The following is a 12702-nucleotide window of genomic DNA, read 5'->3' on the forward strand; positions in this document are numbered from 1 at the left end:
TTTTTTAACTTTACTGGTGGAGGTACGGAGACAGAATGACTTCTGTTCCGCATCCACAATTTATTTTGCCTTTGATTACATTTTGTGCAATATATAGGTACAATTATTTGAATTTAGAATTTAACATTGCATGAGGTGAGTTGGGGATTTGGACATAGTTAGTATTTAATATTTAGTTAGTATTTTTTTTTTTTGCTTTAGGCTTAGATTATAGACAGAAACATGGACTGGTAACATTATCATCTTATATGTTTTGTTTACATTAATAATTTGTAGTAATTTTACAAAAAACATTGAAATTAGGTACTAATATTATACATTTTATTTCTTTTCAGGTACCCCCGCCAGAAGGACGGAAGCACCGAGTTGCTGGAGGCCTCAAGAGTCATTGGAGGTGAGTATTAGTTGTGATTTGGCAGGAAATTTGCTTCGGACGCTGGATGCGCGCCACTTGCCATATGTATGTCCGGAAAGCGTTGCAGGTAATTTATTGGTGGTAAGAATATGACGCGCCGCTGTCATTTGTTGGTTTTCTCTTCCACCCTCAGTGGTAGATGTTTGCGATTATTTATTTAGCTTGTTAAATTGCAGGTCAGCTTCGGCGGTCGTCGGGAAGAGGATGCCTGAAGAAAGGTCCGGAACAGCGGTCGTCACGTAGTTTTGGAGCTGCTGCCATTATTGTGGTGTGATCTGTCTCATTATGGCAGAGGAGTCGACAGTGATGATTGTGGCTTGGTCGTTCATCTAGGGTGGCTAGGTGCGCCGCGTTTTGTGGCCATTTCGTCAGGGTTTGCAGCTTGGAGCCTCCGGAACGTGATTAGTTGCCGAGGGCCGTCGCAACGATTGGGGCCATGGAAATGGAAGTAAAATTAGAGATTGGGTGAGTATTATATTTGTTATTTGATTTTGTGATTGTGTCATTTTGTGTTTTTTCAGGTACGTTTAGTGGGAGGTAAGTATGATATTTATAATTTTTTGTTTTTATAATTATTGCATTAATTTTGTTTTGTTTTATTTTTGTTTTTCAGGTACATTAGGTGGAAGCTAGTCTGGTGGTAAGTGTTATAATTGTTTTTAAGGTTGCATTAATATTTTGTTTTTCAGCTGCGTTTTGTAACTAATTGGGAGGCCCTTTGTTTTTGGAACATGGCAGCGGAAAAGCCGCGGGTTTAGGGTCGTCGAGTTGGCAATTAGATAAGTGTTTTGTTAAAGTAATTAATTCCCAGTTTTAGCTTGTGCTTCCTCGTTTCAGAATTTACAATCTTGGAAAGAGCAGTTGCATGCTTATCGTCAGCAAGATGGAGCCGCCTGTTGTCGCCTATTGTCGCCTGGTTATTTGCCTGTCCGGTTTGCTTTGTCCTTAATTAATTATATTTTGTATCATATTCTTATTAAAATTTTTCCTTTCGTTGTAGGTTAGCGGAAAATCCGTGGGAGATGCGATACTGAGGAAAGGAATTTTGTGTTTTTCTTTTCAGGTACATTTGGTGGGAGGTAAGTATTATATTTATAATTTATGTGTTTTTATAATTATTGCATTAATTTTGTTTTTGTTTTTCAGGTACATTTGGTGGAAGCTAATCTGGTGGTGAGTATTTTAATTGTTTTATGGTTACATTAGTCTTTTGTTTTACAGGTACGTTTTGTGACTAATTTGGAGGCCCTTTGTTTTTGAAACATTGCAACAGGAGAGCCGCGAGTTTAGTGTCGTCGAATTGGCAATTAGATAAGTGTTTATTTAAAGTAAATAATTCCCAGTATTAGCTTGTGCTTCCTTGTTTCAGAGTTCACAATCTTGAAAAAAGCAGTTGCGTGCTTTTCATCAGCAGGATAGAGTCGCCTGTTGGCGTCTATTAATTTGCCTGTCCGGTTTGTAAATTTATATTTGTCCTTAATTAATTTTCTTTGTATTCTATTCTTATTAATTTTCTTTTCGTTGTAGGTTTTCGGAAAAATTTGTGGAAGATGCGATACTGAGGAAAAGTATACAATTTGAGGACAAGTGGTACGGTTTAATTGTGTGACGTCAGCTCCGCGCTAGTGATCCTTATTGGAGAAGTGGCATCAGGAGGTGGAGACGGCATCGTAATGATGTCGATTTTTTTTGTGTTAAAAGGCAAAAAGTTGGCTTTTTTGTTTTACGTTTGGTGGAGCCGTCTCCTCTTGTCTAATGCATAGGATGTGGGTAAGCTATGTCTGCAGTGGGTGAGGTATTTGCTTTGTTTGATTTTATTTTGTTTATTTAATTTGTTGTTGATTGTTTACTTTTAGGTTTTAGCGTCAACTCGCTGTTGGCGCTCGTCAAGCTGGAAATTTATGGGAGCAGCAGAGTGTCCTGTTCGACGAGGTGGAAGCGTTGTTGGCCCGTCTTTTGCAGAGCATCAATTTGTGTAGATTTCAGCGTTGATAATAGATACTTCTTTTAAACTTTACTGGTGGAGGTACGGAGACAGAATGACTTCTGTTCCGCATCCACAATTTATTTTGCCTTTGATTACATTTTGTGCAATATATAGGTACAATTATTTGAATTTAGAATTTAACATTGCATGAGGTGAGTTGGGGATTTGGACATAGTTAGTATTTAATATTTAGTTAGTATTTTTTTTTTTTTTTTTGCTTTAGGCTTAGATTATAGACAGAAACATGGACTGGTAACATTATCATCTTATATGTTTTGTTTACATTAATAATTTGTAGTAATTTTACAAAAAACATTGAAATTAGGTACTAATATTATACATTTTATTTCTTTTCAGGTACCCCCGCCAGAAGGACGGAAGCACCGAGTTGCTGGAGGCCTCAAGAGTCATTGGAGGTGAGTATTAGTTGTGATTTGGCAGGAAATTTGCTTCGGACGCTGGATGCGCGCCACTTGCCATATGTATGTCCGGAAAGCGTTGCAGGTAATTTATTGGTGGTAAGAATATGACGCGCCGCTGTCATTTGTTGGTTTTCTCTTCCACCCTCAGTGGTAGATGTTTGCGATTATTTATTTAGCTTGTTAGATTGCAGGTCAGCTTCGGCGGTCGTCGGGAAGAGGATGCCTGAAGAAAGGTCCGGAACAGCGGTCGTCACGTAGTTTTGGAGCTGCTGCCATTATTGTGGTGTGATCTGTCTCATTATGGCAGAGGAGTCGACAGTGATGATTGTGGCTTGGTCGTTCATCTAGGGTGGCTAGGTGCGCCGCGTTTTGTGGCCATTTCGTCAGGGTTTGCAGCTTGGAGCCTCCGGAACGTGATTAGTTGCCGAGGGCCGTCGCAACGATTGGGGCCATGGAAATGGAAGTAAAATTAGAGATTGGGTGAGTATTATATTTGTTATTTGATTTTGTGATTGTGTCATTTTGTGTTTTTTCAGGTACGTTTAGTGGGAGGTAAGTATGATATTTATAATTTTTTGTTTTTATAATTATTGCATTAATTTTGTTTTGTTTTATTTTTGTTTTTCAGGTACATTAGGTGGAAGCTAGTCTGGTGGTAAGTGTTATAATTGTTTTTAAGGTTGCATTAATATTTTGTTTTTCAGCTGCGTTTTGTAACTAATTGGGAGGCCCTTTGTTTTTGGAACATGGCAGCGGAAAAGCCGCGGGTTTAGGGTCGTCGAGTTGGCAATTAGATAAGTGTTTTGTTAAAGTAATTAATTCCCAGTTTTAGCTTGTGCTTCCTCGTTTCAGAATTTACAATCTTGGAAAGAGCAGTTGCATGCTTATCGTCAGCAAGATGGAGCCGCCTGTTGTCGCCTATTGTCGCCTGGTTATTTGCCTGTCCGGTTTGCTTTGTCCTTAATTAATTATATTTTGTATCATATTCTTATTAAAATTTTTCCTTTCGTTGTAGGTTAGCGGAAAATCCGTGGGAGATGCGATACTGAGGAAAGGAATTTTGTGTTTTTCTTTTCAGGTACATTTGGTGGGAGGTAAGTATTATATTTATAATTTATGTGTTTTTATAATTATTGCATTAATTTTGTTTTTGTTTTTCAGGTACATTTGGTGGAAGCTAATCTGGTGGTGAGTATTTTAATTGTTTTATGGTTACATTAGTCTTTTGTTTTACAGGTACGTTTTGTGACTAATTTGGAGGCCCTTTGTTTTTGAAACATTGCAACAGGAGAGCCGCGGGTTTAGTGTCGTCGAATTGGCAATTAGATAAGTGTTTATTTAAAGTAAATAATTCCCAGTATTAGCTTGTGCTTCCTTGTTTCAGAGTTCACAATCTTGGAAAAAGCAGTTGCGTGCTTTTCATCAGCAGGATAGAGTCGCCTGTTGGCGTCTATTAATTTGCCTGTCCGGTTTGTAAATTTATATTTGTCCTTAATTAATTTTCTTTGTATCCTATTCTTATTAATTTTCTTTTCGTTGTAGGTTTTCGGAAAAATTTGTGGAAGATGCGATACTGAGGAAAAGTATACAATTTGAGGACAAGTGGTACGGTTTAATTGTGTGACGTCAGCTCCGCGCTAGTGATCCTTATTGGAGAAGTGGCATCAGGAGGTGGAGACGGCATCGTAATGATGTCGATTTTTTTTGTGTTAAAAGGCAAAAAGTTGGCTTTTTTGTTTTACGTTTGGTGGAGCCGTCTCCTCTTGTCTAATGCATAGGATGTGGGTAAGCTATGTCTGCAGTGGGTGAGGTATTTGCTTTGTTTGATTTTATTTTGTTTATTTAATTTGTTGTTGATTGTTTACTTTTAGGTTTTAGCGTCAACTCGCTGTTGGCGCTCGTCAAGCTGGAAATTTATGGGAGCAGCAGAGTGTCCTGTTCGACGAGGTGGAAGCGTTGTTGGCCCGTCTTTTGCAGAGCATCAATTTGTGTAGATTTCAGCGTTGATAATAGATACTTCAAAGGACCGTGCGGCAAAAATTTCAGGTAAGTGACGTTGTGCATAAATTGCTGCAGCGAGTCGCCTTATATTCATCATGTTTCTGCCGAGCTAATCCTTTTCATATCGATCTTCCGATTCGTCTTTTAGGCTCTGGTTGGTTTTTTCCGTATCGTATCGTCAGGATCAGCTGGAGTGCGTTGTCGTAGGCTTGTTTATTCGGGTGCGTTGAGGTGAGAGTGTTGTTTATATTCCTTTGCCATTTTATAATTGAATTAGTATTCCAGGAAAATTGGGCTGCGTCGAGGAAGTTGATGACCGTGAAGGAGTTTGGAGCAGACTGACGTGCACTTTTCGGTCGGATATGGATATCGTTAGAATAGATATAAGTAAGAGTAGATATAAGTAAGAGTAAATTTAATTGGATGTATCCATGTCAAGATTGTTATCTGTTCCTTGAATAATTAAGGCCAATAAACTGTCAATTTTCTTTTCTAAATTGTCGACTCTATTTGCTAAGTTTCTTGTGGGGTCGTCAGAGAATCCTTTTTGTAAGTAAGGATTGGAGTTTCTTGGCGATGGCGTGGCTTCTTCAATAATTCTTGGCTTGAAACTAGCTCTGGCAGCTCTGCTGGTGGTCGGGGGGCTGTCATTGCCAAATTGCGTGGGATTTGAAGTACCCTTTCCAGGTTCTTGGTCATTTTTTTCACTCCGTTGTTTTCGGAGCATGTCCTGGTAGTTTTCCAGATGTTTTTGCGCTGGGTTGCTTGTCTTCGGTACCAGTCTTGGCTTTGCATTGTTTTTTGAAGATTTCCTACCCTTTTTGGGTATGTTGTTTGAGTTTCGGCGCCATTTATTCAGACGCATCTGAATGGCAGTGTCATGCGAGGAAAATCGTGGCCTTCTGTCGTTAATATTTTGTCGGAAAGGATTTGACATTGACTTTCTGGCTGCCTCCTGGCGGGCTTCAGCGATCGATCTGCTCAGGATTGCTGTGCTGTGCGGCAGCCGTGGGGTGTTATTGCGTGGAGGAGGTCCTTGACGTCTATAAAAGTTGTTGGTTGCGTCTTTGATTGTTCGTATATTATTTGTGTCAATGTTGTTTGCCGCAAGCTTTTGTTTTTCGGCCTTGTAGACGGGGCATCCCTTGTATGCACTAATGTGCTCTCCAGAGCAGTTGACGCAGGTAGCAGGGGTGGTTCTTGGCTTGGTGCAACAGGATGACAGGTGGTCGCCAGCGCATTTCATGCATTTTGGTGGTCTCATGCACGAGTTTTTGGCATGCCTGTAGCCCTGGCATCTGTAGCATTGGACCGGCTCCCGTGTCCTGTTTTTTCTTTCGATATCCACCTTTTGCCCGCCGATTTGTTTGAGTGAGATAATTTTGTCATGACTGCCGTCCTTGGCCATGACGATCTCCACTTCAAACATTCGCATGGGACCACCTGTAGCCGGATTCGTCATATTTCTGACGAAGCGCGCTGAGAATCCGAGCTTCAGCAACTCATCGACAATCCACGAACATGGAGTGGAGTGGTGGAGATGTCTGATTACTACTCGGAAGCCCCTCTCAGACTTTGGCTGGTTGGTGAATAGAGGAAAGCCGTTAGCTATAAGGACGTTTTTGATTTTGTGGTAGGCGGTCATGTCCTTGGCCTGGATCCTGACTCCGTTCCCTTCAATTGCCCTGGTGGTGTAGCTGGAGATTCCTGCTGTATAATTTAACTTTTCCAGGAGCGGGACAATTTCCTTGACGTCGTTGACGAGTATGGGTGGTGCTCTGCGGCTTTGTGGCACGAGTTTCCAAGGTGGCAGCTCTGCATCTATATTTTGGGGGGTGGCGTCGCTGCGCTGTGAGCAGGAGCATTGATGCTGCAGGGTAACGGCTGGTGGGAGGGTCGATTCCTGGTTTTGGATTCCTCATAAACAGATTTGGCTGCCTTACTTTGGAAGACGGGTGTGGTAAGTGGGGGAAAAATGTTGGGAGATTTAAAATTGGAGGTCGCGCGTAATCTTTTAACTGGCGTCTTGAAACTGGAGCAGTCCAAGTCGTCATTTGTCCTCTTGGCCGGAGTTTTAGTTATTGGAGCCGGAACAGAGGGTGCCACAAGGACTGGGCCTGTTCCAGCAACCACTTTCGAAAAACTTATGGGCTGCTCGTCTGGGCTCCTGAAGGGTGATTTTTTTTTATCTTTGTAGGTGGAGGTACGGAGACAGAATGAATTCTGTTCCGCATCCACAAATTTATTTTGCCTTTGATTACATTTTATGCAATATGTAGGTACAATTATTTGAATTTAGAGTTTAACATTGCATGGGGTGAGTTTGGGGCTTGGACATAGTTAGTATTTAATATTAAGTTAGTATTTTTTTTCATAGGCTTTAGATTATAGACAGAGACATGGACTGGTAACATTATCATCTTGCATGTTTTGTTTACATTAATAAATTGAAATTAATTTACAAAAAACATTGAAATTTAGTACTAATATTGTACAATTTATTTCTTTTCAGGTACCCCCGCCAGAAGGACGGAAGGACCGAGTTGCTGGAGTCCTCGAGAGTCATTGGAGGTGAGTATTAGATGTGTTTGGCAGGGAATTTGCTACGGACGCTGGATGCGCGCCACTTGCAACATTTATGTCCGGATAGCGTTGCAGGTAATTTATAGGTGGAGAGTTTATCCCGCGCCGCTGTCATTTGGTGGTTCTCTCTGCCACCCTCAGTGGTAGATGTATGCAATTATTTATGGAGTTTGTTAAATTGCAGGTCAGCTTTGCCGGTCGTCATTGTTGTGGAGGGATCTGTCTCGTTTTGGCAGAGGCGTCGTCAGTTTAGATTGCGGCTTGGTCGTTCAACGAGAGTAGCTAGGTGCGCCGCGTCTTGTTGCCATTTCGCCAGGTTTGGCAGCTTGGAGCCTCCGGAACAGGATTAGTTGCCGAGGCCGTCGCAACGATTGGGGCCATGGAAATGTGTGAAAATAGAGATTGGGTGAGTATTTATTGTTATGATAGTGTAATTTTGTGTTTTTTCAGGAAATTAATGGGAGGTAAGTAGAAGGTAAGTATTGTGTTTATAATTGTTTGTTATTATTATTAATGCATTTATTTTGGTTTTGATTTCAGGTACATTAGGTGGAAGCTGATCTGGTGGTGAGTTTTCCAATTGTTTTTTGCAATTTGTTTGCTTGTTTATATGATTAATGCCTTTATTTTGATTTTGATTTCAGGTACATTAGGAGGAAGCTAATCTGGTGGTGAGTATTCTAATTGTTTTTTTTGGTTTTTTGTAATTTGTTTGTTTGTTTTTATAATTAATGCATTTATTTTTGGTTTTAATTTCAGGTACATTAGGTGGAAGCTAATCTGGTGGTGAGTGTTCTAATAGTTTTTTTTTTTTTTTTTGGTTGTATTAACATTTTGTTTTTTCAGGAACGTTTTGTAACTAATTTGGAGGCCCTTTGTTTTTGGAACATAGCAACAGGAGAGCCGCGGGCTTAGTGTCGTCGAGTTGGCAATTAGATAAGTGTTTTGTTAAAGTTCGTAAATCCCAGTATTAGCTTGTGCTTCCTTGTTTCAGAGTTTACGAGCTTGAAAGAAGCATTTGCGTGCTTATTGTCAGCGGGATAGAGTCGCCTGTTGGCGTCTATTTATTTGACTGTCTGGTTTGTTAATTTATATTTGTCCTTAATTAAATTTTCTTTTGTATCATATTCTTATTAATTTCCCTTCGTTGTAGGTTTTCGGAAAATTCGTGGATGATGCGATACTGAGGAAAAGTATACAATTTGGGAACAAATAGTGCGATTGATTTGTGTGGCGTCAGCTCCGCGCTAGTGATCCTTATTGGAGTAGTGGCATCAGGAGGTGGAGACGGCATCGTAATGTTGTCGATTTTTTTGTGTTAAAAGGCAAAAAGTTGGCTATTTTGTATTACGTTTGATGGAGCCGTCTCCTCTTGTCTAGTGCATAGGATGTGGGTAAGCTATGTCTGCAGTGGGTGAGATATTTGCTTTATTTGATTTGATTTTATTTTGTTTATTTAATTTGTTGTTGATTGTTTGCTTTTAGGTTTTAGCGTCAACTCGCTGTTGGCGCTCGTCGAGCTGGGAGTTTATGGGAGCAGCAAAGTGTCCTGATCGACGAGGTGGAAGCGTTGTTGGCCCGACCTTTGCAGAGCATCAATGTGTGTAGATTTCAGCGGTGATAATAGATAATTCAAAGGACCTTGCGGCAAGAAGTTTCAGGTAAGTGACGTTGTGCATAAATTGCTGCAGCGAGTCGCCTTGTATTCATCATGTTTCTGCCGAGCTAATCCTTTTCATATCAATATTCCGATTCGTCTTTTAGGCTCTGGTTGGTTTTTTCCGTATCATTTCGTCAGGATCAGCTGGAGTGCGTTGTAGTAAGCTTGTTTGTCCGGGTGCGTTGAGGTGAGTGTTGTTTATATTCTTTTGCCATTTTCTAATTGAAATTAGTATTCCAGACAAATTTGGCTGCGTCGAGGAGGTTGATGACCGTGAAGGAGTTTGGAGCGGACTGACGTGCACTTTTCCATCAGATATTTATATCGTTAGAATAAATATAAGTATAAGAGTAGATTTAGTTGGATGTATCCATGTCAAGATTGTTATGTCTTCCTTGAATAATTAAGGCCAGTAAACTGTCAATTTTCTTTTCTAAATTGTCGACTCTATTTGATAAGTTTCTTGTGGGGTCGTCGGGGAATCCTTTTAGTAAGTAAGGATTGGAGTTTCTTGGCGATGGCGTGGCTTCATCAATAATTCTTGGCTTGAAGCTAGCTCTGGCAGCTCTGCTGGTGGTCGGAGGGCTATCATTGCTAGCTTGCTTGGGATTTGAGTTACCTTTTTCAGGTTCCTGGTCATTTTCTTCACTCCTTTGTTTTCGGAGCATGTCCTGGTAATTTTCCAGATGTCTTTGCGCTGGATTGCTTGTCTTGGATACCAGTCTTGGCTTTGCGTTGTGTTTTGAGGTTGTCCTACCCTTTTTGGGTATCTTGTTAATATTTCGGCGCCATTTATTTAGCCTGGTTTGAATGGCAGTGTCGTGGGAAGAAAAACGTGGCCTTCTGTCGTTCATATTTTGGCGGAAAGGATTTAACATCGACTTTCTGGCTGCCTCCTGGCGGGCTTCAGCGATTGATCTGTTCAGGATCGCTGAGCTGTGTGGCAGCCGTGGGGTGTTATTGCGTGGAGTAGGGCCTTGACGTCTATAGAAATTGATAGTTGCGTCTTTAATTGTACGTATTTTGTTTGTGTCAATGTTGTTAGCCGCAAGCTTTTGTTTTTCTGCCTTGTAAACGGGGCATCCCTTGTATGCACTAATGTGCTCTCCAGAGCAGTTGACGCAGGTAGCAGGGGTGGTTCTTGGCTTGGTGCAACAGGATGACAGGTGGTCGCCAGCGCATTTCATGCATCTTGGTGGCCTCATGCATGTGTTCTTGGCATGCCTGAAGCCCTGGCATCTGTAGCACTGGACCGGCTCCCGTGTCCTGTTTTTCCTTTCAATATCCACTCTTTGCCCACCGATTTGTTTGAGTGAGATAATTTTGATATGACTGCCGTCCTTGGCCATGACGATCTCAACTTCAAACATGCGCATGGGCCCACCTGTAGCCGGGTTCGTCATATTTCTGACGAAGCGAGCTGTGAATCCGAGAGTCAGCAACTCCTTGACAATCCACGAGCATGGAGTGGAGTGGTGGAGATGTCTGATTACTACTCGGAAGCCCCTCTCGGACTTTGGCTGGTTGGTAAATAGAGGAAAGCCGTTTGCTATGAGGACATCTTTGATTTTGTGGTAGGCGGTCATGTCCTTGGCCTGGATCCTGACCCCGTTCCTTTCGGTTGCCCTGGTAGTGTAGCTGGAGACTCCTGCTGTATAGTTTAGCTTTTCCAGGAGCGGGACAATTTCTTTGACGTCGTCAACAAGTATTGGTGGCGCTCTGCAGCTTAGTGGCACAAGTTTCCAAGGCGGCAGCTCAGCATCTGTATTTTGAGGGGGTGCCGTCGTAGCGCTGCATGCAGGAGCATTGGTGCTGCAGGATAACGGCTGGTGTGAGAGTTGGTTCCTGGTTTTGGATTCTTCATATACAGATTTGGCTGCCTTGCTTTGGAAAACAGGTGTGGTGAGGGGTGGGAAAATGCTGGGAGATTTGAAATTGGTGGTCACGCATAGTCGTTTATTTGGCGTCTTGAAACTGGAGCAGTCCAGATCGTCATTAGTTCTTTTGGCCGGGGTTTTCGTGGTTGGAGCCAGAACTGGAGGTGCCACAAAGATTGGACCTGTTCCAGCAACCACTTCCGAGAAACTCATAGGTTGCTCGTCTGGGCTCTTGGATGGTGATTTAAATAAGTCCCGCTTGGCAGCAGGCCGACTAAGGGTGAGAGCTGTTGTTAAGTTCCCCACAGTGGGCATGGATCTGTTGTTGGGTTTTAATTTTAAATCACCCTGAGTATCAGGGCGTAAAGAAGCACTCCTATGATGAGGGGAAATGCTTCTTTTCCCAGTATTTGCAGAGCGAGTGGTGGGTTTCTTGCTTAGGCTGAGTTTAGAAATGTCCGGCTTAGGGTTAAAAATTGACCAGAAAGCTTTGGCAGTTGTACTTGGTCTTTCCTCCTGCTTGCTTTCGTTAATTTGTATAATTGGTGGAGCAATTTCACCACTGTCAATTACATTGGCTTTGTTGGGTTGGGTTTTTGAATTGGCAAGCGCGGGAGATTTAGAGCAGCTTTCTAAATTTGTTTCGGCGGCTTTATTTGTTTGCGTGTGTGTAATAGAAGGAGGGGAAAATTCTGTGTCCGTATTAGTGGCTGCGGCTGCATTAGTGCAGGTCGCTGTGGTGGATAAAAACTCTCTTTGAGTAGCGTCGGTGTTTGTGTATGCGCCTGTATTTGTTTGAGTCATTGTGGGGAGTGAGTTTCGCTTGTGTGTTTGTGAAGAGAATGGAGGAGAAGAAAGCGATTTCCCCTTCGAGATGCTGCTTTTGGCGCCAACATTGGCTGCAGCAGTATTGGTAATCGAGAGGGGGTCTCTTTGGGCATTTTTGGCATTTACATTCTCTTTCATATTTAGAGAAAGGGAATTAAAGAAATTCATGGCTACCCAAGAAGAGTTAATTGGGCTTTTCTTTTGTTTTAAAGGCAATTTCTTCTGGTTAATATTGGTCGTTTTAACCAGGGAATTGCCAGACCCGTGAGACATAGGCGAAATATTTACGTGAATAGGGGAAGATCGCTCGCTAGAGGTAATTGAAAGCACCTCGTCTTCCGAGAAAAGGTGGTCAGAACTGGACATTTTTATTTTTTGTTATATTTAAAAATTTATAAATTTTATACGATAATTGTAGTGGTATAAATACCCTGGATTTTTGATTTAAGTGTGTTCTCCAGTTTATCGTTGCTTTGGTTTGGAATTCTTCCTTCTCTTCTAAGATTTCTCCAGGTGTACTTTCTTCCTTTCTCTCGGCGTTTCTTCTCCTTATTTTCTTTGGTTGAGCGGCGTCTTTTCGCGGTAGCACAATTACTGTTTTATTGTTCGTTTTCGTTAGACCACTGAATGTTAATTGTTGTCGCGGTTTAATACTTTGCGGCCGGAGACAATTTATAACAAATAATTTGTCTATTGACGAACGAGTTTAGTTAGGTTTGCGCATGAAAGTTATAGGCAGGCGAAGCGCGTTTGTTTAAATTAAATAATTTAATTTAATTATTTATTGATTTATTTATTTAATTTATTTTATTTATTTATTTAAATTATTTTATTTAATTTTTCTTTTAACTTTTTATCTTTTAACTTTGTTTTTTAACTTTTTTTTTTAACTTTACTGGTGGAGGTACGGAGACAGAATGACTTCTGTT

General features: G+C 41.3%; 4 long non-coding RNA genes across 22 annotated transcripts; all 4 read left to right on the forward strand.

Moving 5' to 3' along the window:
• Positions 1 to 357: 357 nt before the first annotated feature.
• On the forward strand, positions 358 to 1602 carry LOC116802692. Of its 2 annotated transcripts, XR_004363032.1 has the most exons (4): positions 358 to 880; positions 937 to 952; positions 1029 to 1494; positions 1562 to 1602. It is a non-coding gene; the product is annotated as an uncharacterized LOC116802692 (long non-coding RNA). The 2 variants fall into 2 exon arrangements; XR_004363031.1 differs by lacking the exon at positions 1562 to 1602 and having other exon boundaries at positions 1029 to 1530.
• On the forward strand, positions 1599 to 2420 carry LOC116802690. The gene is made up of 2 exons (XR_004363028.1): positions 1599 to 1869; positions 1943 to 2420. It is a non-coding gene; the product is annotated as an uncharacterized LOC116802690 (long non-coding RNA).
• Positions 2421 to 3758: 1338 nt separating this feature from the next.
• On the forward strand, positions 3759 to 5322 carry LOC116802686. 4 transcript variants are annotated; one of them, XR_004363009.1, is made up of 4 exons: positions 3759 to 3771; positions 4367 to 4870; positions 4974 to 5056; positions 5111 to 5322. It is a non-coding gene; the product is annotated as an uncharacterized LOC116802686 (long non-coding RNA). The 4 variants fall into 4 exon arrangements; XR_004363008.1 differs by lacking the exon at positions 3759 to 3771 and adding an exon at positions 4025 to 4293; XR_004363010.1 differs by lacking the exon at positions 3759 to 3771 and having other exon boundaries at positions 4031 to 4609; positions 4696 to 4870.
• A 1738-nt stretch (positions 5323 to 7060) lies between these two features.
• On the forward strand, positions 7061 to 9506 carry LOC116802688. Of its 15 annotated transcripts, XR_004363026.1 has the most exons (7): positions 7300 to 7814; positions 7949 to 7975; positions 8053 to 8079; positions 8168 to 8194; positions 8255 to 9069; positions 9173 to 9255; positions 9309 to 9506. It is a non-coding gene; the product is annotated as an uncharacterized LOC116802688 (long non-coding RNA). The 15 variants fall into 15 exon arrangements; XR_004363025.1 differs by having other exon boundaries at positions 7300 to 7975; XR_004363018.1 differs by adding an exon at positions 7075 to 7100 and having other exon boundaries at positions 7338 to 7396; positions 7593 to 9069.
• The last annotated feature ends 3196 nt before the right edge of the window (positions 9507 to 12702 follow it).

This window comes from Drosophila sechellia, unplaced genomic scaffold (assembly GCF_004382195.2).
Source record: "Drosophila sechellia strain sech25 unplaced genomic scaffold, ASM438219v1 U_207, whole genome shotgun sequence".
In the NCBI taxonomy this organism is placed as follows: Eukaryota; Metazoa; Arthropoda; class Insecta; order Diptera; family Drosophilidae; genus Drosophila; species Drosophila sechellia.